Here is a 23,257-nt window from a genome sequence, read left to right as displayed (position 1 = left end):
GAACTTCTAGACTGGTGGCTTAACCACAATCATGAGATTTCCCTTGAAAGTGTAGGTCCTCGGAGTATTTTTTTTTTTTTTTTTTTTTTTTGAGACGGAGTTTCGCTCTTGTTACCCAGGCTGGAGTGCAATGGCGCGATCTCGGCTCACCGCAACCTCCGCCTCCTGGGTTCAGGCAATTCTCCTGCCTCAGCCTCCTGAGTAGCTGGGATTACAGGCACGCGCCACCGTGCCCAGCTAATTTTTTGTATTAGTAGAGACGGGGTTTCACCATGTTGACCAGGATGGTCTCGATCTCTTGACCTCGTGATCCACCCGCCTCGGCCTCCCAAAGTGCTGGGATTACAGGCTTGAGCCACCGCGCCCGGCCGAGTATTTTTAAAAAGCAGTCAGACATTTACCATTTTATATCTCAGAAACCTGTTTGTGGTTCAATGGAAAGAATACAGGGCTGGTATTCTAGTCCTGCCTGTGACTTACTGTATGACCCTGGACATGAATTACACCTTATACTACATAAATTTCCTTATTCTTTGTGTCAGAACAATACTTGCTCTAGCTGTGATGATAAACAAGATTACAGTTGCCAAAATTTCCAACTCAACAAGAATGTAGGTATGGTAAAGAATATCTGTTAAGTATCTGTGCTCAAGTGTACAATCTATTGGGGTCTCGGAATTCAGAGAATGGAGGGATCACATTCAGTGGAGTGCACAGGAAGGGTGGTAATCAGAGAGATTTAATAAAGAAGCTAGAGGTTGAGCTGGGTCTTGGGAATTAAGAAAGGTAGTAGAGGAGAGTTATCTGGAGGGGATAAGGGCAGAGAGGCACTGAAATTCTGAGTCTGGCCTCAGCTTTCTTTTCCAGACTCATTGTCTTCTGCACACTCCAGATTCAATGCTGTCCTCTGAATCACAGACATGTGTCTGGCACACAGCAGGCAAATCTTCAAGGTCCAGCTTCTCTACTTCTTCCACTGAAGTCTCACCAAAGTGGAATTTATCACACTCTCCTCTGGATTTGCCCAGCCCTTTGTTAACACGACCTGTTGCTTTTATTGTAGCTCACCTGCCTTGCTCAATGGTGAACTTTTTGGAGACAGGAATCAGTGGTTTGTCTTTGTTTCCATAGGCACCTAACAACGCTTTGCTCTTAAGTAACCAGGAAATGTGTACTCAATTGAACTTGTTCTAAGGACACCATTGATATCACTAAATTGAAGGGCATGTTGGTATCTTCTTAGTGTCTCTATTGACTTTAGGCTTTCACTTTTGTTTCCTGCTGAGTTCCTTACATCAGCCCGTTGAAATAGGGATTTTTTTGTTTTTAAGCTAGTCAAGTGAAGCAGGGATACAGATTAACAATTTGCAGATGAGGAAACTCAGAGGGTATATTTGCTCAAAGGCATCATGTTGATACACGCCAAAACCAGGTAGGGCTCTTTTGACTTGAAATCCAGTCCTCTATCCATTATACCTCGGCCTTGTAGCATCAGCCAGATAGGGGTAAAATGCACTAACTCTGAATCCTAGTTTTTTCATCTGTAAATGGGAACAACAGTATCGTTAAGTGGAGCGTCCCTCTGCAACCTCTAACCACTTCCAGCCTGAGGCACAATATAAGAAAATTTATAAGGCACTATCTTGTAAATACTTAAGATTTAGCATCTTCCCTTCAACCCTACGTCCACTCTTGTCAAACCTTCTTCCTGCCGAGCATGTGTTAAACTCAACGGGCTGGGAACAGAACACAGGTTGTGTGCTTTGTCCAGTTTTGAGGTCAGAGGTTGTCTGAATAATCTGAGGCTGGGGTCTTTAGAAAAAACAAAACAAAACAAAACCAAACCAAACTAACAAAACCCTAAGTCTGCTCTGCCCGTGACTTTAAAAAATTATGTAAAGGAATGTAATATGTTAAAAGCCAGGGGAGGAGGGGGCCCATTGGTGGTAGTTGGTTTTATGCCCGCCTGCAACTAAAGAAATGATCTCTAAAATCTCTTTTGGGGGTGGGAGGAGGAGTGCTCCCGAGATTTCTCTTTTGAGCTCCTTAATTCCAGAACTGGCTGCCTTTTAAAAGTAAAAAATACCCAGCTGTGGTCGGCTGGAGGCCGTGGTGGATGGGTGGGGATCGATCCCGGGAGCTTCCTTGGTCCCGCTCCCTGTCGCTGCCCCGAAGCCGGCACGGGAGGCCGAAGATCCGCCGAGGCTCTGGCCGGGCCCAGTTCGAGTGCCAGGCCAGAGGGTACCCATCCCAGGCCGGCCTTCCTCCCCAGGGGCAGCAGCCTGGGGAGCGAGGCGCCGAGGCAGCTCTCGGGCTCCGCTTCCAGCCCCGGGGCCTCCGCAGAGACCTAGAATCTGAAGGAGGCGGAGCGGGGGTGCCGGCCACCCCCAGCCCCTAAAGGCAAGCAGGCGGATCCGCGCGGCTACCCGCGACGCCCGGGCGGGCTGTGGGACCTCGCGACCTCCGCTCGGTGGCCCCGCCCCTGCCCGGGAGCCCCTGGTGGCTCCCTCCTTCTCCGCCAGGGGCCCGCCCCCTCCTCGCGAGCTAACGAGTGTCTCGCGCGCGCTCCCTTCCCTCCGCGTCGGTGTGAGTGCGCGGTCCTCCCACCTCGGCCCTCTCCCCATTGTTACTTCGCGGCCACCAAGAGCCCCCTCCCCCAGTGCTGTTTCTCCTCCCCCGCCCCGGTGTAAACGGTGCCTGGGGGGGGCCCAGAACGAAGGGAGGGGACACTCCAGAACCCTTTCCTCTGCGCGTAGCTCCTCCCCTCCCGGGCCTGGACCCCATTCCAAGTTCCGTCCTCTCCTCCCCCTCTTCCCCGGCTGCCCCTCTCTCTCGCCCCCTCCCCTCAGCGGGTCCTTCTTTTTCTCTCCCTCTCCCTCTCCCTCCTCTTCCCCCTCCCCATCCCTTCCCCCCCACAATGCAGTTCGCGGCGTGGCGGACATGGCGGTGGAGTCCTGAGCTCGTCGTGTCCCGGCCTCCAGCGGCGACGGCGGCGGCAGCAGGAGGCGGAGGGAGAGCGGGAGCCACTGAGATGAGGAGGCGTCGCGCGCGCCTGTAGCTCGCGGGCCTCTCAGGTACGAGGTTCCGGCCGCGGCGCTGCGCCCGGTGCCGAGGGGGTGTGCTCGGGAAGGCCGGCGGCCCCCGCTTCGCCCTCCTCAGGTGCCGAGCCTCGCAGGTGTCGGGGGCCCGGCCTGAGAGCGTCTTAGCCGTCCCCTTGGGGCCTGACACTTCTTTCTTTCCTGGAACGGGCTTCGAGTGTCCCAGGGGAAGGCTGAGATAAGGGAGGTAGGGACGGCGGCCTGGGCGGCCTGAGGAGGGCATTGGGGCGCTTTGGGGACGAACTCCACACTATGGCTGGGGCTCCCTGTCCCGGACCGAAACCTGTTGTAGACCAGCGGGGACGGATTTTGAGTTAACGGGACTGGTTTGAACATTTCTCTTGGGTCCAGTGACGATTCCCTGTCATGTGTACCTTTTCTTTTACCCTTGCTTAGATATAGGTGACTATATAATGTGTATAAATGTACACACGCATATAATACATACTGAACGTTTCCCTGGGGCTCGTCCTTGTAGGGAGAAGGCAGAGGTGTCTGTGTGGATTTCGTTTCTTGCTAGCCCGCCTTCCCTCTCCCCCACCCAAGTCGAAAGGTGGTAATGCGCGGTTTTGACGTGGGTAACTGAGATTCGTATTTGTAAACAGACTGTGCCCTCCTAGTGTGTTGCACGCCTCTGCGAAGGGTTTTAGATCCTGTTGTTATCTGGATTGCGAAAGAATGAGATGTTTTGACCTGAAAGAAACACACCAGCGGGATTTCTAGTAGTACTTGAATGGGATGAATTACTGTTATATGAACAACGTTGATTAAATATTTTCTTTTCAGAAGATTACCAAGTCTTAGATGAATTTTGTGTGAGATCTTAGATTCGGTATATCTGCTTCTTCGTTTTGATAAAAGCAGTTCCTTATACATTTGACCTGCCCTTTCATGATCATAAATTGTGCCCAGAACTGCAATTCGAATTGTGTATTGTTGGCATGCATTTAGTAATTAGCTCTAATGAATCAGATTATCTTTTATTTCCAAAGATTTTTTTCCCTCCAGTCTTGTAGCAGCGAAATGTTTGTAGACTTGATGAAACAGAACATATCCTGTTTCTGTTTTTAAAGTAATGAGAACTGTTAGCTAATAAAATTGGATAATCCCAACCGGATATGATAATTTAGAGAGAATGCCATACAGAGGTGTTGAATTGTGGGATGGTTTAAAAAGAAAAGCCGACTTTGGGTCTGTGTATGTGTGCTGAAATTTTCTTTAGGCTCAGAACTCATGTATGTCACTACATGGCATCGTAGTACTGATTAGTCACAACTTGTAAAATTATGAAATATTGATTCGATTAAAAAGCTGTCCTTAAGATAATGAACTTCTTAGTGTCTAGTGTGCTATGTTGCTTTTATAAACATTTTTAAAGAGTGCTTCTCAGGAACCATATATTTTGGGGAAGATAATTTTAAGTCGTTTTATGCTTTAAAAATATATTTAATATAAATTTAAAAACTTACTTTTAAAACTCTTTTAGATAAATTTTCCTGCTGCTTGCAGTTTTTCACTTGGCTGGTGTGGAAATTGAGAAGTTTTCTTAAAATAATTTAGAAATGGAAGTGAAAGTTAATGACATTTGATGTTTTAAATCCAGCAAACATTTAAATATAGAAAGGAAATTTAAAGTCTTTTCATTGTCATAAGCCAAGTTGTTAGTAATACAGATAAATTAACAAGATATTGTCATGCATATAAGTTTAGCTCAATTTTACAAATTCTGTCACACCTAAAATTACATTTATTTTTAGTTGATGGAGCTAGAACAATACAGTGTCTATATTTTAATTTCAGACCTTTTAGAATCAAAATGTATAATTATAAATTTCTCTGATTAACAAAGCTGTTTAACGTGAATTTTTGTTCTCAGCGGATTCATTTTAGTCAGAGTAAGTAATTAGAACTTTTTTTTTTAATCTCAAAGTTAACCTTGACATACAAAATAAGTACCATGTTGTGTTCTCTACAAAATGTTATATCAGTATCTGTGGGTCAAGTGAATTTATTCATTGTAGAAGGTTTCTGGTTTCAGAGAAACAAAATAATCAGCACTTGCTTGTAGGGCCTGGCCAGGTGGCTCATGCCTGTAATCTCAGCACTTTGGGAAGTGTAGGCGAGAGGATTGCTTGAGCCTGTGAGTTCAATATCAGCCTGGGCAACATAGTGAGACTTTATTCCTACCAAAAAATAAAAAAATTAGCTTGGTGTGGTGGTGTGCATCTGTAGTCCTAGAAGCTGATGTGGGAGGACTGCCTGAGCCATAGAGTTCAAGGTTGCTGTGAGGCACAGTTGCGCCACTGTACTCCAGTCTGGGTGACAGAGTAAGACTCTGTTTTTTGTTTTTTGTTTTTTGTTTTTTTAAAAAAGGCAATGCTTACCTGTTAAGGTTGATGCCAGAACTTTTTGTTTGACAGAACAGAACTCAAATGAGAGGTGTTCCTTTTTAAAATAAATTGCAAATACTTGAATTGATTAAAACAAGTTTAAAAAATTCAGTTAAAGGCACTGCTGCAGATAGAAATATATTCTAAAAAAGAAGAATTCTAGAAAGACCTAAAAAAGACAAATGATCCTGAATTGTTTTAGTTCTAGAATCCTAAATAATTACCTAATTTGGGGAAATGTTTAAAAACCAGCGTTTCTCCAGAGTATTTCTTTAAAAAAAAAGTTTATTTTGTACAGGCTATGTTCAGATAAACCACACACTCTGAAAACAGCAGATTCTGGCTTTTCCTCCAGAGTATTTCTTACAAACACAAAGAGAAGTAAGGGTATATAAATGCAAAGATTAACTTTAGGATTTTTTTTCACCCTTAAGTGAGAGATTTGTGTGGTTTCTTATGTTGTTCAAATTATTTTTATGTCAAATCATCTTATTGGATATCTATAATTAATGAGTTGAAGAACGGGAGAGAGAAGGGAACCAGAATTTTTTGGCATGCCTGTTTTGTTCCAGGCACCGTGCTAGACTGTTTATGCATTTTTTTTTTTTCACTTGTTCAGTATAACAACCCTTTGAAACCTGTTTATAGGCAAGGAATCTGACTCACAGAGGTTAGTAATTTGCTGAAGATCATAGAATTAGATTTCAAAGCAGATCTCTCTTCCTAATGTATATGTGATGTTGCTTTTCAGATATATTATTTTCTCAATTATTTAGAATGGGAAACTGCCTCAGATTGGTCATTCATTCATTTAAACATTCATTTCATCAAACATTTGCATTTGTATCAGTCTACATATAATACAGTAAATTACAACACGCTAGATTGTGAGAGTTGAGAGGGAAGAAGCTAGCTCTTTAAGGGCGAGTAGGAGTTTGCTAGGTGGAGAGGAGGATAGACTGGAGGTCTTTCTAGACCTAGGGAATAACATGCAAAGATGATAAATTGTAATGAACCAGGGAGAGTGAGAAATTCAGTGTGGTGGGAATTGAAACAGATAGAATGGTGAAATAAATGATTGGAAGTAGCAAATTGTGTGGGGCCATGTATGTTTTATTAAGGTGTTTGCCTTTTTATCTTGTGAGATCACCAAGTGAGATAGTGGTTGAGCTGTGATTAGAACTATGTTTTCGGACTCCGAGTCTTGTATTTCTTTCTCCTTGGCTTCCTTGCCAACAGTCTACCTGTTTTTAGTGGGTAGGCAAGCCTTCTTTTTCATACCACTCTTCTCTCTTCCTGTATTCTAGACTTTTATCTTGAGGATTCTGTTGTATAAATCTTACTGTTGAATAGCTTTTAATTTTTTAGGACATTCTATTGAGATAAAAACACCTCTGGGGGAAATCACCTTGTTACACTACTTAGGAAGTTTTTTCACTTGTTTGTTTGGATTAGTTGACTATTTTCTAGTTTAGCACTAGAAAGTTGTAGGTTAAGGCGTTGAAGAGCTTGGGCTGGAAGGAGAAACTATTCATGCAGGTTTGACGTTCACCATATAGATGGGCAAAGTCTAATCTTTATATAAAGAATCTTGTACTTTCAATGCTTTTTTTTTTGAGAAGGGATTTTTGCTCTTGTTGCCCAGGCTGGAGTGCTGGAGTGCAGTGGTGCAATCTTGGCTTACCCGTAACCTACAGCTCCCGGGTTCAAGCGATTCTCCTGCCTCAGCTTCCCGAATAGCTGGGATTACAGGCATGCGCCACCACGCTGGACTAATTTTGCGTGTTTAGTAGAGACAGAGTTTCTCCATGTTGGTCAGGCTGGTCTCAAACTCCTAACCTCAGGTGATCTGCCCGCCTCTGCCTCCCAAAGTGCTGGAATTAAAGGCCTGAGCCACCTCGCCTGGCCGCATCTTGTACTTTCTAAAAGAAATAGGTATGTTTGTTGATCACACAACAATCTGATTGCTTTAAGTGGTTATTTGATTTACAATGATAATAGATAACTTACTGCATAGTTACTGCATGCTAATTTCTTTTTCAAGATCTTTGAAGTGTTAACTTAGTCCTCAAAACAACCTTTCTTATGTTATACTCATTTACAGATGGGGAAAGTCCATGTTGAAGGATTGAGTACCTTGGACAAGATCTCATAGCTAGTTTGCTGCAGTCAAGATTTAAGCTCAAAGTGTCTGAGTCTAGAGTCACAGCTCTTTGCCACTATACTGTGTTGTACCTTCAAGCTTAGGGTGTCAAAATTTTGTGTTCATAGTGTTAAATTCTTTAGTCACATAGGTTTCAAAAATATTTTGCAAGTATACAAAGTGTGAATGATAAAGAATTACTAAACCTGATTGCATTTTGTCAGTGTGTAGTTTAATAATGTAATTATAAATATCTACCACTGTAGTTTAAATAATTTAATTGACCAGTCATTAAGTGTTCATTAAGTGCTAGTCATGTGCTAAGTATTCCTTTAGGCCAGTGGTATTCAGACTGTGTTTGGGGACCTTTTGGACAGGAGGTGTCTCTGAGTCAAATCGCTTTCATGGTAATACGAAGACAGAATCTGTCTTTTCCTTTATTTTCTGGTCTGGAGTGATATGTTAAAACTTCATTGCTTTGATGGCCAATGTAATGTGTAATAGTGTATTATTTTTTCCGTTTTTTCTTTGAGATATAATTTACAATACCGTAAAATTCACACTTATGAAAGATACAATTCAGTGACTTTTAGTATATTTAGAAGGTTATGTAACTGTGTAACTATCACTGTTTAATTCTGGAATATTGTTATCCCATAGTGAAACCCAGTTCCCACTAACAATTACTCTCCATTCCTTCCTTCTCCAAGCCTTTGGCAACCACTAAGCTACATCTCTAGAAATTATGGACATTACATATACAAGGAATTATGCATTCTGTAGCTTTTTGTGCCTGTCTTCTTTCACTAAACTTAATGTTTTCAAGGTAGCATGTATTAGCTTTTTTTTAATGGCTGAATAGTATTACCTTCTATGGAGATACCATGTTTTGTTTAACCATTCATCATTAGATGGACATTTTTGTATTCATTATAGGCATTTATATTCATTATAGGCAAAAAGTTATTTCCACTTTTTGCCTGTAATGAATAATGCTGCTGTGAACATCATATAAAAGTTTTTCTGTGGATGTGCATTTTCATTTCTCTTGGGTATATACTCAAATTGTAGTTGCTGGGTGTTTTGATAAACTTTAACTTTATGAGGAGCTGCCAGACTGTTTTCCAGAGTTGTACCATTTTACATTCCCAGTGGCAATGTATGGAAGGTTCCAATTTCTCCGCATCCTCACCATCACCTAGTAGATGACATTTGACCTACTACCTCACTACCTCATTGTGGGTTTGATTTGTGATTCCTTAATGATTGATGAGATGTTGAGCATCTCTTCATTTGCCTGTTTTGCGTTTGTCTGTCTCCTTTGGAAAGATACCTATTCAAATCCTTTACCTGTTTTTTAAAAAAATTGTTGAGTTTTAAGAGCTCTTAATATATTGTGGATACTAGATGCCCCCCACTTTTTTTTTCTGAGACAGTCTTGCTCTGTCACCAAGGCTGGAGTGCAGTGGTGCAAACAGAGCTCACTGCAGCCTCTACCTTTTGGCCTCCACCTCCTAGGCCTCAAGAGATCCTCTTGCCTTAGCTACTTGAGTAGCTAGGACTACAGGTGGGCGCCACCATGCCCAGCTAATTTTTTTGATTGATTAATTGATTTTTGAAGACAGGGTCTCACTGTGTTGCCTAGGCTGATCTCAAACTCCTGTCCTCAAATGGTCCTCCTTCCTTAGGTTCCCAAAGTGCCGGAATTACAGGTGTGAGCCATCTCACCCAGCCTAGATCCTTTTTAGATACATGATTTACAAAAATGCTTTCTTATTTTATAGAGTGTCTATTTATGAAATAGAGTACCTTATCACTTAAAAAAGATTCTAAACATTGTGGAAAAATTTTTTTTTTTTCTTGAGACGGAGTTTCGCTCTTGTTACCCAGGCTGGAGTGCAATGGCACGATCTCGGCTCACCACAACCTCCACCTCCTGGGTTCAGGCAATTCTCCTGCCTCAGCCTCCTGAGTAGCTGGGATTACAGGCACGCGCCACAATGCCCAGCTAATTTTTTGTATTAGTAGAGACGGGGTTTCACCATGTTGACCAGGATGGTCTTGATCTCTTGACCTCGTGATCCACCCGCCTCGGCCTCCCAAAGTGCTGGGATTACAGGCTTGAGCCACCGCGCCTGGCCTTGTTTCCAATTTTTAAAAATTGCAGTACAATACATATAACACAACATATCATCTTAACTTTTTTTTTAAGTATGTCATTCAGTGATATTAAATGCATTCATAATGTTGTGCAGCCGTCATCACCATCCATCTCTGTAACACTTTTTATCTTATTAAACTGAAACCCTAGCTGGGCGTGGTGGCTCACACCTGTAATCCTAGCACTTTGGGAGGCTGAGATGGGTGAATCACCTGAGGTCAGGAGTTCAAGACCAGCCTGGCCATCATGGTGAAACCCCATCTTTAAAAAAAAAAAAAAAAAAAAAAATGAAACTCTATACCCATTAAATGATAATTTCCCATTCCCTCCTTCCCTCACTCCTTAGAACCACCATTCTACTATCTTTACGATTTTGACCACTTTTTAAATTCAGTTCATATAAAATTTGAATCATACAGTATTTGTCTTGTGGCTTATTTTACTTAGCATATTGTTCTCAAGTTCATTAATGTGGCATATTGCAGAATTTCCTTCTTTTTTAAGGCTGAATAATATTCCATTATATAGATATGCCACATTTTGCTTATCCCTTTGTCTATGAATAGATACTTAGATTATTTCCATGTTTTAGCTATTTGTGAATGATGCTATTGTGAACATGAGTGTACACATCTCTTAGAGAGCTTGCTTTTAGTTTTTTTGGTATATACCCAGAAGTGTAATTATTGGATCATATGGTGGTCTTCCTTCTTTGTCCTCCTTCCTTCTTTTTTCTTCCTTCTTCCTTCTTTCTTCTTTCCCTCCCCCACCTCCTCCCTCCCCCCGCCCCAAGATCTGTCTCTGTCTCCCAAGGTAGAGTGCAGTAGCATGGCACTGCAGCCTCTGCCTCCCACCTTAAGCCATCCTCCCACCTCAGCCTCCTGAGTAGCTGGGACTATGGGTGCTTGCAACCACACCTGGCTATGTTTTTTTTTTTATTTTTGTAGAGATCCAGTTTTCACCATATTGCCCAGGCTGGTCTTGAACTCCTGAGCTCAAGTGATCTGCCTGCCTCAGCCTCCCAAACTGCTGGGATTACAGACATGAGCCATTGCACCTGGCCTATTTTTTTTTTTTTGACACCTTAGGATCATTGAGTATATTTTTAATATTTTGAGGAACTGCTATATTGTTTTTCATAATGGCAGTACCATTTTACATTCCTACCAACAGTGCACAAAGGTTCTCATATTTCCACAGCCTTGACAACACTTGTTATTTTCTATTTATTTAATAGTAGCCCTGTCCTAATGGTTGTGAGTTGGTATGTCATTGGAGTTTTGATTTGCATTTCCCTAATTAGTGATACTCAGCATCTTTTCATGTGCTTATGGCCATTTGTGTATCTTCTTTGGAGAAATGTCTGTGCAAGCCCTTTGCCCATTTTCGAATCAGGTTGTTTTTTGTTGTTCAGTTTTTGGAGTTGCTCTGTATCCTGGATATTAGTCCCTTATCAGATACATGATTTATAAACATTTTCTTCCATTCTGTTCCGTGGGTTACCTTTTTTTTGAGACAGAGTCTTGCTCTGTAGCCCAGGCTGGAATGCAGTGGCATGATCTTGGCTCACTGCAACCTCCTACCCACTTTGTCCTCCCAAAGTGCTGGGATTATAGATGTGAGCCATCACGCCGGGCCTTCACTCTATTTCTTTTCTGTTTTTTTTTAAAGAGACAAAGTCTCACTCTGTCCCCTAGGCTGGGGTGCAGCGGTGCAATCACGGCTCACTGCAGCCTTGACCTTCCTGGGGTCAAAAGATCATCCCACCTCAGCCTTTGGAGTAGCTGGAGCTATAGGCACATGTTACCACGACACTCAAATTTTAAGATTATTGTAGAGACAGAGTCTCTACAGTAGGCTGGCCTTGAACTCCTGGCCTCAGGTGAGCCACCATGCCTGGTCTGGCCAGCATTTTACTCTGTTAATAGTGTCTTTTGATTAACAAATTTTTAAATTTTCAGCCAGTCTAATTTGTCTATTTTTTCTTTTGTTGCCCATGCCTTTGGTGTCATAATAAATAGTTGCCAAATCAATGTCATGAAGCTTCTGTTTTCTTCTAAGAATTTTATAGGTTTATGTTTTTTAGTTATGGTTTTAAGTTATAAGTTTAGGTTTCTTAGGTCTAATCCATTTTGAGTTAGTTTTTGTTTATGGTCAAAATTCATTTGTAGATGAATAACCAGTTGTTCCCAGCACCATTTGTTGAAAAGACTGTCCTTTTCCTATTGAATGGCTTTGTCATACTTGTTAAAAAATTATTTGACCACACATGTGAGGGTTTATTTCTGGTCTGTGTGATTCCATTGGTCTATATGTCTGTATTTATGCTAATAGCATTACTATTTTGATTACTGTAGCTTTGTAGTAAGTTTTGCAATGAGGAAGTATGAGTCCTCCAGCTTTGCTTTGCTTTGTCAAGACTCTTTTGGCTATTTGGGGTCCCTTGAGATTCCATGTGAATTTTAGGATTGATTTTGGTATTTCTGCAAAAAATGTTACTGGGATTTTGATAGGGATTGCATTACATCTTTAGATTTTAACAATATTAAGGCCAGGCATGGTGGCTGATGCCTGTAATCCCAGCACTTTGGGAGGCCGAGGTGGGTGGATCACCTGAGGTCAGAAGTTCGACATCAGCCTGGCCAACATGTCTTTACTAAAAATACAAAAATTAGCTGGGCATGGTGGCAGGTGCCTGTAATCCCAGCTACTCCAGAGGCTGAGGCAAGAGAATCACTTGAACCTGGGAGGTGGAGGTTGCAGTGAGCCGAGATTGTGCCATTGCACTCCAGCCTGGGAGATAGAGCGAGACCCTGCCTCAAAAAAAAAAAAAAAAAAAAAAAAAAATTAAGTCTTTTGGTCTATGAACATAGAATGTTTCTGTTGATATATTTCTGAATTTCTTTCACCATTGTTTTGTAGTTTTCATTGTACGTGTCTTTCACTTCTTTGGTTATGTAATTCCTTAGTACTTTATTATTTTTGATGGTATTGTAAATGGAATTTTAAAAATTTCCCTTTAGATTATTTATTGTGTTTAGAAATGCAGCTGTTTTTTTGTGTATTGACTTTGTATCCTGCGACTTTGCTGAATTCATTTGTTAGTTGCAGAGAGAGAGAGAGAGTGTGTGTGTGTGTGTGCGCGCGCGTGTGTGTGTGTGTGTTATCTTTAGGGTTTTCTACATATAAAATATTATTTGCAAACAGATAATTTTACTTCTTCCTTTCCAATTTAGGTGCCTTTTATTTCTTTTGCCTAATTTCTCTGGCTAGAATTTCTAGTACTGGGTTGAGTAGAAATGGTAAAAGCAGGCGTCCTTCCCTTGTCCGATATTAGAGGAAAAGGTTTTCATTTTTTACCATTGAGTTTGACATCTACTATAGGTTTTTCTTAGATAGCTTTTATTATATTGAAGTAGTTTTTTTCTATTCCTAGATTGTTGAGTGTTTTTATCATGAAAGGGTATTGAATTTTGTCAGATCCTTTTTCTGTATCAATTGAGATGATCATGTGGTTTTTCTTTTTGTTTGGTTAATATGGTTTGTTACATTGGTCCGTTTTCATATGTTGAACCACCCTTGCATTCCAGGAATAAATCCCATCTGGTCGTGGTATGTAATCCTTTGACTAGGCTGCTGAATTCAGTTTGCTAGTATTCTGTTGTGGATTTTTGCATGAATGTTCATTAATATTTTTTTCATTTTAAGCATACATTCAGTGACATTAAATATATTTACACTGTTGTGCAACTATCACCACCATCCATTTCCAGAACATTTTCATTTTCCCAAGCTGAAACTCTGTACCCATTACACAATAGATTCTCATTTCCCTTGCTTCCTACTCTCTAACAACCACCATTCTACTTTATTTCTGTATTATTTTGACTACTCTAGGTACTGCATGTAAGTGGAATCATACAGTATTTGTTATTTTGTGACTGGCTTATTTCATATAGCTTAATGTCTTCAGACTTTATCCATGTCATAGCATGTGTCAGAATTTTTTACCTTTTTAAGGCTGAGTAGTACTTCATTATATATATGTCCCACATTTTGTTTATCCATTCATTTGTTGGTGCATACTTGGGTTGCCTTCACATTTTGGCTATTGAGAATAATGCTTCTTTGAATGTTGATGTTCAAATATCTGTTTCTGCTTTCAGTTATTTGGGTATATACTCAGAATTGGAATTGTTGGATCATTCTATGTTTAATTTTTTGAGGAGTTGCCATACTGTTTTTTCATTTTCTTGAGTATGCTCATTAAAATGCAAAAGTTTTAAATTTGATGAAGTCCCATTTATCTCTTTATTTTCTCTGCTTTAAGTACCATACCTGAAAAATCATTGTTGATCAAAGATTATGAAGATCTACTCCTATGTTTTCTTCTAACAGTTTTACACTTTTAGCTTCTACATTTAGGTTTTTGATCCATTTTCAGGTTTTTTAAAAATGTGATATGGGCCAGGCGTGGTGGCTCACGCCTGTAACCCCAGCACTTTGAGAAGCTGAGGCGGGCAGATCACCTGAGGTCAGGAGTTTGAGACAAGCCTGACCAACGTGGAGAAACTCTGTCTCTACTAAAAATACAAAAAATTAGCCAGGCGTGGTGGTGCATGCCTGTAATCCCAGCTACTTGGGAGGCTGAGGCAGGAGAATAGCTGAATCCGGGAGGCAGAGGTTGCGTTGAGCTGAGATCGCGGCATCATACTCCAGCCTGGGCAACAAGAGCAAAATTCCGTATCAAAAATAAATAAATAAATAAATATTGGTGACAACCCAAACTGGGAAGAACCAATAAAGAAAAAAAAAACAACAAAAAAGAAATAAATAAGTGATGTGATGTAGAAGTTTTTTGTTTTTTGAGACAGAGTCTCACTCTGTCTCCCAGGCTGGAGTACAATGGCATGATCTTGGCTCACTGCAACCTCTGCCTCTCAGGTTCAAGCGATTCTCCTGCCTCAGCCTCCCAAGTAGCTGGGATTATAGGCGCCTGCCACCATGCCTGGCTAATTTTTTTTTTTTTTTTTTGAGACAGAGTCTTGCTCTGTAGTCAGGCTGGAGTTCAGTGGCATGATCTTGGCTCACTGCAACCTCCACCTCCCAGGTGCAAGCGATTCTCCTGCCTCAGTCTCCCAAGTAGCTGAGGTTACAGGCATGCGCCACCATGCCCAGCTAAGTTTTGTATTTCTAGTAGAGACAGGGTTTCACCATGTTAGTCAGGCTGGTCTTGAACTCCTGACCTTGTTGTGATCCACCTGCCTTAGCCTCCCAAAGTACTGGGATTAGTTTTTGTATTTTTAGTGGAGACTGGGTTTCACCATGTTGGCCAGGCTAGTCTCAAATTCCTGACCTCAGGTAATCTGCCCGCCTTGGCCTCTCAAAGTGCTAGGATTACAGGTGTGAGACACTGCAACTGGCCTGATGTAGAAATTTTACTTCTTTTTTTTTTTTTTTTTTTTTGAGACAGAGAATTGCTCTGTTGCCAGGCACCAGGCTAGAGTGTAGTGGCATGATCTTGACTCACTGCAACCTCCACCTGCAGGGTTCAAGCAATTCTTCTGCTTCAGCCTCCCAAGTAGCTGGGACTACAGGCACGCACCACCATGCCCAGCTAATTTTTGTATTTTAGTAGAGACAGGGTTTCACTCTGTTGGTCAAGATAGTCTCGATCTCTTGACTTCGTGATCCGCCCGCCTCAGCCTCCCAAAGTGCTGGGATTACAGGCATGAGCCACCACACCGGGCCAGTGTTCAGTATATTAGATATTAATGTGGGTGGGTAATGTCTCGAACATTGCTTTTCCCCCCATACCTATTTCCTCAAAGCCAGGAAATTAGATCTATAGTTTACTACCTACTGTTTATTCTTTGTTCTCTTGTAAGACTGGTGTCCTACTGGCTATATTTCTTACGTTGTCATTTCAATCTAGGAATCTCTAGGTCTTTCCTTTATATTTATTGATACTTTGGTGTAATTCCTGACATTTGTATTGGGCAGTTGGAAGCATAACATTGAATTTATCTAATAATTTATTTCCTTAATTTTTATCTTCTAGTGATACTCATCTCTACTTTCCTTGATAGTTCCTATTCATATGATTCAAAATGATTCTACTTCTAACCAAAATCTTCAGAATTATCTATGTATGTATTTTTTATGTTTCTTTAGTTTCCTAATCTATCCCTAATTTCACTGTAAAGCCTCTTTTTGGCTTTATCCTTTCCCCTCACCAGCATGATTACTGTTGTGTTCCTTACTCTGTTGAAATAGTGATTCTGTAACTTCCCAACCCAGTACAAATTTAGTTATCTACAAATTGTATAAACTAGTGGAAGGCTGAGTGTGGTGGCTCACACCTGTAATCCCTGGACTACTTTGGGAGGCTGAGGTGGGAGGATTGTCCACACCCCCGCCCCGCCCCTTGTTGGGATTACAGGTGTAAGTCACCTCACCCACTCTCTTTAACTTGGTGATAAGTAAGGCAGGAATGAAAGGAAAGGAGGCATGAATTGCACTATCTTTCCCTTTCCTTCTACATTATCATTTTTAGAATAAGTGGTTGGTTGGTTAATTCAGGGAAGTAACATGAATAAGGAAAGATAAGATAGGATTCTTTGATCTCTCCTTTCTTTTATTTTCCCTCCCTCCCTCCCTCCCTTCCTTCTTTCCCTCCTTCCTTCCTTCCTTTTTTCTTTTCTTTTCTTTTTCATCTTGTTCTGTTGCATAGGCTAGAGTACAGTGGCATGATTGCAGCTCACTGTAGCCTTCACCTCCCAGGTGTAAGTGATCCTCCCACTTTAGCCTCCTGAGTAGCCGGGACTACAGGTGCCTGGCCAATTTTTAATTTTTTTGTAGAGATGGAGTCTCCTGTGTTGCCTAGGCTGGTCTCAAACTCCTGGACTCAAGTTGTCCTTCCACCTTGGCCTCCAAAAGTGCTGTGATTACAGGCATGAACCACTGTGCCCAGCTTTTTTTTTTTTCCCCTCAGTTGCCAAAACAGAGCATTTATTTGTCTTTCATGTTACGTGCCCATTGTGGATAGAATATATATTCTGTTGATGTTGGATAGGGTCTTTATATATCTGTTAGGTCTAATTATTTTATTTTATTTTATTTTTTGAGATGGAGTCTCACTTTTTTGCCCAGGTTGGAGTGCAGTGGTGCAATCTTGGCTCACTGCAACCTCTGCCTCCTGGGTTCAAGCAATTCTTGTGCCTCAGCCTCCCAAGTAACTGGGACTACAGGCGTGTGCCACCACACCCAGCTAATTTTTGTATTTTTAGTAGAGATGAGGTTTCTACTGAAAATACCCCCAGCACTTTGGGAGGCCAAGGCGGGCAAACTGTGCCTGACTGGTCTAATTAGTTAGTTAGTTTATTTATTTTTGAGGCGGTGTTTCACTCTTGTTGCCCAGGCTGGAGTGCAGTGGCCCAATCTCAGCTCACTGCAACCTCTGCTTCCTGGGTTCAAGTGATTCTCCTGCCTTAGCCTCTCAAGTAGCTGGGATTACAGGTGTTTGCCACTATGCCTGGCTAATTTTCATATTTTAGTAGAGATGGGGTTTTGCCATGTCGGCCAGGCTGGTCTCGAGTTCCTGATCTCAGGTGATCCACCTGCCTTGGCCTCCCGAAGTGCTGGGACTACAGGCATGAGCCACCATACATGGCCATCAAATTATTTTCTAGTGTTACACAAGTCCTCTATTTCCGTTTTGATCTTCTCTCTGGTTGCTCTGTTATTGAAAAGTGTGGTATTGAAGTCTCTGAGTATGATTATGGAACAATTTCTCTTTTCAATTATGTTAACTTTTGTTTCCTATATTTTAGGTCACTGTTGTTAAATGTATATAACTGTTATATGTCCTTGTTGAATTGAACCTTTTATCAATATGTAATGTCCTTCTTTGTGTTTTGTATCCTTTTTTGACTTAAAGTATATTTTATCTGATAATAATTTAGCCCCTAGCTCTCTTGGTTACTGTTTGCATGGAATATCTTTTTTCATTCTTTTCTTACAACCTCTTTGTCCCTTTGTATCTAAAGTGAAACTTGTAGATAGATGATAGATCATATGTTTTCCAGTTTGCCAGTCTCTCTTTTTATTTTGTTTATTTTAATTTAATTTTTTTTTTGAGATGGAGTTTCATTCTTGTTGCCCAGGCAAGTGCAGTGGCACGATCTCGGCTCACTGCAACCTCTGTCTCCCAGGTTTAGCTGATTCTCCTGCCTCAGCCTCTCAAGTAGCTGGGATTACAGGTACCCACCACCACGCCCAGCTGATTTTTTTGTCTTTTTAGTAGAGACAAGGTTTCACCATGTTGTCCAGGCTGGTCATGAACTCCTGACGTCAGGTAATTCACCTGCCTCAGCCTCCTAAAGTGCTGGAATTACAGACGTGAGCCACTGTACCTGGCCAATCTCTGTTTTTTTTTTTTTTTTTTTTTTGAGGCGGAGTTTCGCTCTTGTTACCCAGGCTGGAGTGCAATGGCGCGATCTCGGCTCACCGCAACCTCCGCCTCCTGGGTTCAGGCAATTCTCCTGCCTCAGCCTCCTGAGTAGCTGGGATTACAGGCACGCGCCACCATGCCCAGCTAATTTTTTGTATTTTTAGTAGAGACGGGGTTTCACCATGTTGACCAGGATGGTCTTGATCTCTTGACCTCGTGATCCACCCACCTCGGCCTCCCAAAGTGCTGGGATTACAGGCGTGAGCCACCGCGCCCGGCCCAATCTCTGTTTTTAATTGGAAAGTTTAATTCATTTACATTTAAAGCAATTACTGGTAAGGAAAGATTTACTTCTGCCATTTAGCTTCCTCTTTTCCATAAGTTTTGTATGCTTTTTGTTCCTCTAATGCTGCCTTTTTATGTAGTTGATTTTTTATAGAATTAGAATACTGTTTTGATTTCATGTGCATGTTACTTACTTAGTGGATGCCTCGGGGTTAATGATGTAATTAACATCTTAAATTTATAACAGCCTAGTTTGAGGAATGTCAACTTAGTTTAAATACGCAGATATACTCTGCTCCTACTCATCTTTCTCTCCCCCTTTATATTTTTACTGTCAGATTACCTCCTTATCTAGTATGTGCCCTTTAACATAGGTTTGTAATGAATTTTTATGCATTTGTCATTTAAATCATGTAAAAGGAAAAAAACCAAGAGTTACCAAAATTACAATAATATTGGCTTTTATATTTACCTATGTAGTTATTTTTACTAGTGTTCTTTATTTCTTATTATGGATTTGAGTTATTGTCTAGTGTCTTTTCATTTCAGCATGAAGAATTTCTTTTAGCACTTCTTGTAGGGCAGAATGAACTTTCTCAGTTTTTATGTTACCTAAAAATATAATTTTTATATTACCTGGAAATAAAATTTCTCCTTCATTCATGACGCGTGGTTTTACTGGCTAGAGAATTCTTAGTTCACAGCTTTTTTCTTTCAGGACTTCAAATATGTCACTGCATTGCCTTTTCATTTCCATGGTTTCTTGTGGGCATTCAGCTGTTAACTTTTGTGTTTAATGAGTTAAACTCTCTTGCTCCTTTCAAAGTTCTCTTTGGGTTTGACAATTTAACTCTGTGTCTTGGTGTGGATTTCTTCGAGTTTATTCTTCTTAAAGTTTATTGAGCTTTCTGGATGTATGTACTTATGTCTTCCATCAGATTGGGGAAGTTTCTGACCATTATTTCTTCAAATATTTTTTCTACACCCTTCTGTTTCTTCTTTCTGTGACTCCTATTATGCATATGTTAGTATGCTTGGTAGAGAAGAAAATAAACAATATTGCTTAGGAAACAAAATGCCAAGAACAATAAATACAGAAAGCAGTAAGAAGTTTGAGAAAAAATTTTAGCGTTCTGAGTGTTAGTAGTCTTTAGAAATATGACATTATAACTATGAAACTAGATCAGAGTGCTATAAAAAGGAATAGAGAGTGAGGGTTCTTAGAAGTAAAAAATATGATAGAAGAGTTGGAAGATAGAGTTGAGGAAATCACTTAGGAAGGAGAACAAAAAGAAAGATGGAAAAATGGAGAGAAAAGAAAATTAGAGGATCAGTTTAGGGGGCTTAAGTCTAATTAATAGGAGCAGTACAAAGAGAACAGAAAAGATGAAAAGGAGGAATTTATAGTAGATAGAAGAAAAAGAAATTACAGAAGTGAATGATGTGAATTACTGATGAAAAGAGCCAGCTGACTAGTCAACAAGATGAACAAGGAGATATCTACCGCAGGCCTATCACTTGGAAATTTTAGAATACCAAAGCAAAGAGATTATCCTAGAAGTTTCCATAGAGAAAAAAACAGGTCAGTAAAAAAGATAGAGAATAAGAATGGCATAATTTTCTCAGTGGTAGTCCTAGAAACTAGAAATCATTGAAAAGGAACCTATAACATTTTGAATGAAAGATTTCTAACTTACAATTTTATTTTATTTTTTTGAGACAGGGTCTCGCTCTGTCATCCAGGCTGGAATTCAGTAGAGCCATCACAGCTTACTGCAGCCTTGACCTCCTGGGCTCAAGTGATTGTTTTACCTCAGTCCTCCCAAGTAGCTGGGACCTCAGGCATGCGCTGCCATGTTTGGCTGATTTTTGTGTTGGGTTTTTTTTTTTTTTTTTTTTTTTAGAGACGGGGTTTTGCTATGTTGCACGAGCTGGTTTTGAACTCCTGAGCTTAAATGATCCTTCCACCTCAGCCTCCCAAAGTGCTGGGTTTGCTGGCATGAGCCACTGTGGCTGGTCCTAATCTAGAATTTTATTTTATTTTATTTATTTTTAATTTTTTTTTTTTAAAGATGGGGTTTCACCATGTTGGTCAGGCCGGTCTTGAACTCCTGACCTCAGGTGATCCGCCCTCCTTGGCCTCCAAAGTGTTTGGATTACAGGCGTGAGCCACCACGCCCGGCCTTAGAATTTTATACCTAACTAAATGAGGTATGAATATACAATAAAGACATTGCAGATAGGCAGTTTTATAAAATCTCCCTCCTGTTGGAGTTTATAGGGGTCCAATAAATAGCACCCCCTTTGCTTTCCTGAATTTTAAATAAATTGGATGAAACAAAGGAAGCATATGGAGACCAGAATATAATTTTATTTTTATTTAGTTTTTATAATTTTATTTTTGATAAGGTTCAGTTTAGAGAAGACAGCTTATGCTTTCAACTGGTTTACTAATACTCAATGCCAGAATTAGGCAGACCTACCTGTCAGGACCTGGCAGAGCTGAACAACTGCAGGCCCTATGTGAGGCTTATATCTGTAAATGTTAGGGTATGATGAAACAGAATGGGAGATTTTCTTCCCTGTGGACAGCAGGATCCAAAGAGGAAGGAGAAGGGATGAGGCTAAATTTTGCCTGGATTATTTTCCAAACTCACTGATGAATTAAGTTACCTCTCATCTCCTTAGGTAAGGAATGAATGAGGGGAGTGGAAAGAGGTCAGGAATGTTATGATAATGGGTATCTCTCTACATAGAATGAAATATCGGAAGTGGGGCATAATTGTTTTCTTCAATGTATTTCATATTTTCTTTCTTTTTTTTTTTTTTTTTTTTTGAGACAGAGTCTCACACTGTTGCACAGGCTGGAGTGTAGTTGGCACAATCTCAGGTCACTGCAATCCCCGCCTCCTGCGTTTAAGTGATTTTTGTGCTTCAGTCTCTCCAGTAGCTGGGATTACGGGTGTGTGCCACCATACCTGGCTAATTTTTTTTTTTTTTTTTTTGTATTTTAATAGAGACGAGGTTTCGCCATGCCAGGCTGGTCTCGAACTCCTGGCTTCAAGTGATCTACCCGCCTTGGCTTCCCAAAGTGCTTGGATTACATCTGTGAGCCACTGTGCCTGGCCTCATGTTTCCTTTCTTAGAAAACTGCTGGAGGATGTGTTCCACCAAAAGCAAGGGAATAAGTCATGGAAGAGGTAAAAAGAAGAGTCAACATGAGTGATTGGAAGGAAATTGGTAGCATGATAGTGAAAGGAAGTCTGAGTATAACAACAACTGTGGTGAAAGTATAGTAATGACCAGAAAGCTCCCAAGAAGGGATATCCAAGGAAAGAACAGCAACAACAAAACCAAATTACTTGATGTGTTTGATTTTACTGAGAGAATATTTATAGTTCTGTCAATGAATTATTGATACATATGTAGAAAAAGCTTAAGAAAAATGAGGAAGTGATTAATTTCAGGTAAAACTGAAAAAGTATACCAAAAGGGAAATGCGATTAAGTATATATATTTCTTAAGTTAAAAGTTAGATCCAGTAATAGAATGGTTTAAAAAACAAAGAGTTTTATTCCTTTCTCATATAGGTTGCTGGGTAAGTGGTCAGGACATCTAGATTAGTAGTTTGTTCCATGTGGTTATTCAGGGGCCCAAGTTACATTGATCCTGTTGTCCCACCAAAAGTATGGCCAAGAACTAGCCAAGTGGACATCACCTGGGCTTGTTTGAAATGCAGAATATCAGAACCCACTCCCAGTCTACTGAATCAGAATTGCATTTAGTTGTTGATTCCTGTACACAAAAGTTTGAGACTCACTGGTCTGGATTAGAACGTAATGGTTGGTTGAATGACTGAAGCTGGGTGGTCGAGAATTTTATTCAATGAGAAGAAAAAGACAGCATTTAGGAGGTGAGAACTTTATCATAAGGCCACACCAAACTACAGAGGAGTTTGGGAAATGTAGACTAGTCATGTGCTCAGGAAAAAGGAGAAAGTGAATTTTTATGAACATCTAGGAAACTCTGTGTTGTAGTATAGTTGGCTTAACCATGAATAATCTTGGCACATCTTATTAAAATCATCCTAGGAGGATGGTGGTTGGGTGGGGAGGTACTTATGTTGCACAGTTATCTATGTTTTTAAGGGGAATGTTTGAGCTGGCTAAAAGCATTATTTTTCATATAGGGAGTTAGCAGATAATAGCTAAGGCCAGGCATGGTAGCTTATGCCTGTAATGCCAGCACTTGGGTAGGCCAAGTCAGGAGTATCGCTTGAGCCCAGGAGTTCAAGACAGCCTGGGCAACATGGTGAGACCCTGTCTCTACAAAAAAAATTTTTTTAATTGCCAGATGTGGTTGTGTAAGCCTGTAGTCCGAGCCATTCTGGAGGGTGAGGCAGGAAGATCACTTGAGCCCAGGAGGTCAAGGCTGCAGTGAGCCGTGATTGCATGCCACTGTACTCCAGCCTGGGTGACAGAGTGAGATAATGTCTCAAAAAAAAAAAAAAGAGGCTAAAACAAAACAAAAAGTATCATCTTAAACATGTTACTTAGAAATACAGAGATAAAATAACTGAAAGTAGGTAGTTGCTTCTGAGGAGAGAAATTGAGAGTTGGTAGGAGAGTACTGTTTTTCAACCATGTAAATGTATTTGTCTTATTAAAAACAGATTAGAAAAGACAGTTTCTACTGTTCAAATAGGAAGTAAAAACATAAATAGGTTTA

General features: G+C 40.7%; 1 protein-coding gene across 7 annotated transcripts in view; it reads left to right on the top strand.

Moving 5' to 3' along the window:
- Nucleotides 1–2,904: 2,904 nt before the first annotated feature.
- TUT4 (terminal uridylyl transferase 4) overlaps nt 2,905–23,257 on the top strand; it is a 135,648-nt gene continuing 115,295 nt past the window's right edge. For 3 of the 7 annotated variants that reach the window (XM_064372357.1, XM_064372356.1, XM_064372354.1), the window contains exon 1: nt 2,987–3,074. The gene's annotated coding sequence lies outside the window, so the exon portion shown is untranslated. Of the gene's footprint in view, nt 3,075–21,556; nt 21,730–23,257 lie in introns of those variants that run through there. The other 4 variants (XM_064372359.1, XM_064372358.1, XM_064372361.1 and 1 more) reach the window with 4 other exon arrangements.

Source organism: Aotus nancymaae, unplaced genomic scaffold (genome assembly GCF_030222135.1).
Source record: "Aotus nancymaae isolate 86718 unplaced genomic scaffold, 86718_ANA_hifiasm-v0.15.2.pri h1tg000007l, whole genome shotgun sequence".
Lineage (NCBI taxonomy): Eukaryota > Metazoa > Chordata > Mammalia > Primates > Aotidae > Aotus > Aotus nancymaae.
This window is presented reverse-complemented; position numbering and strand designations above follow the sequence as displayed.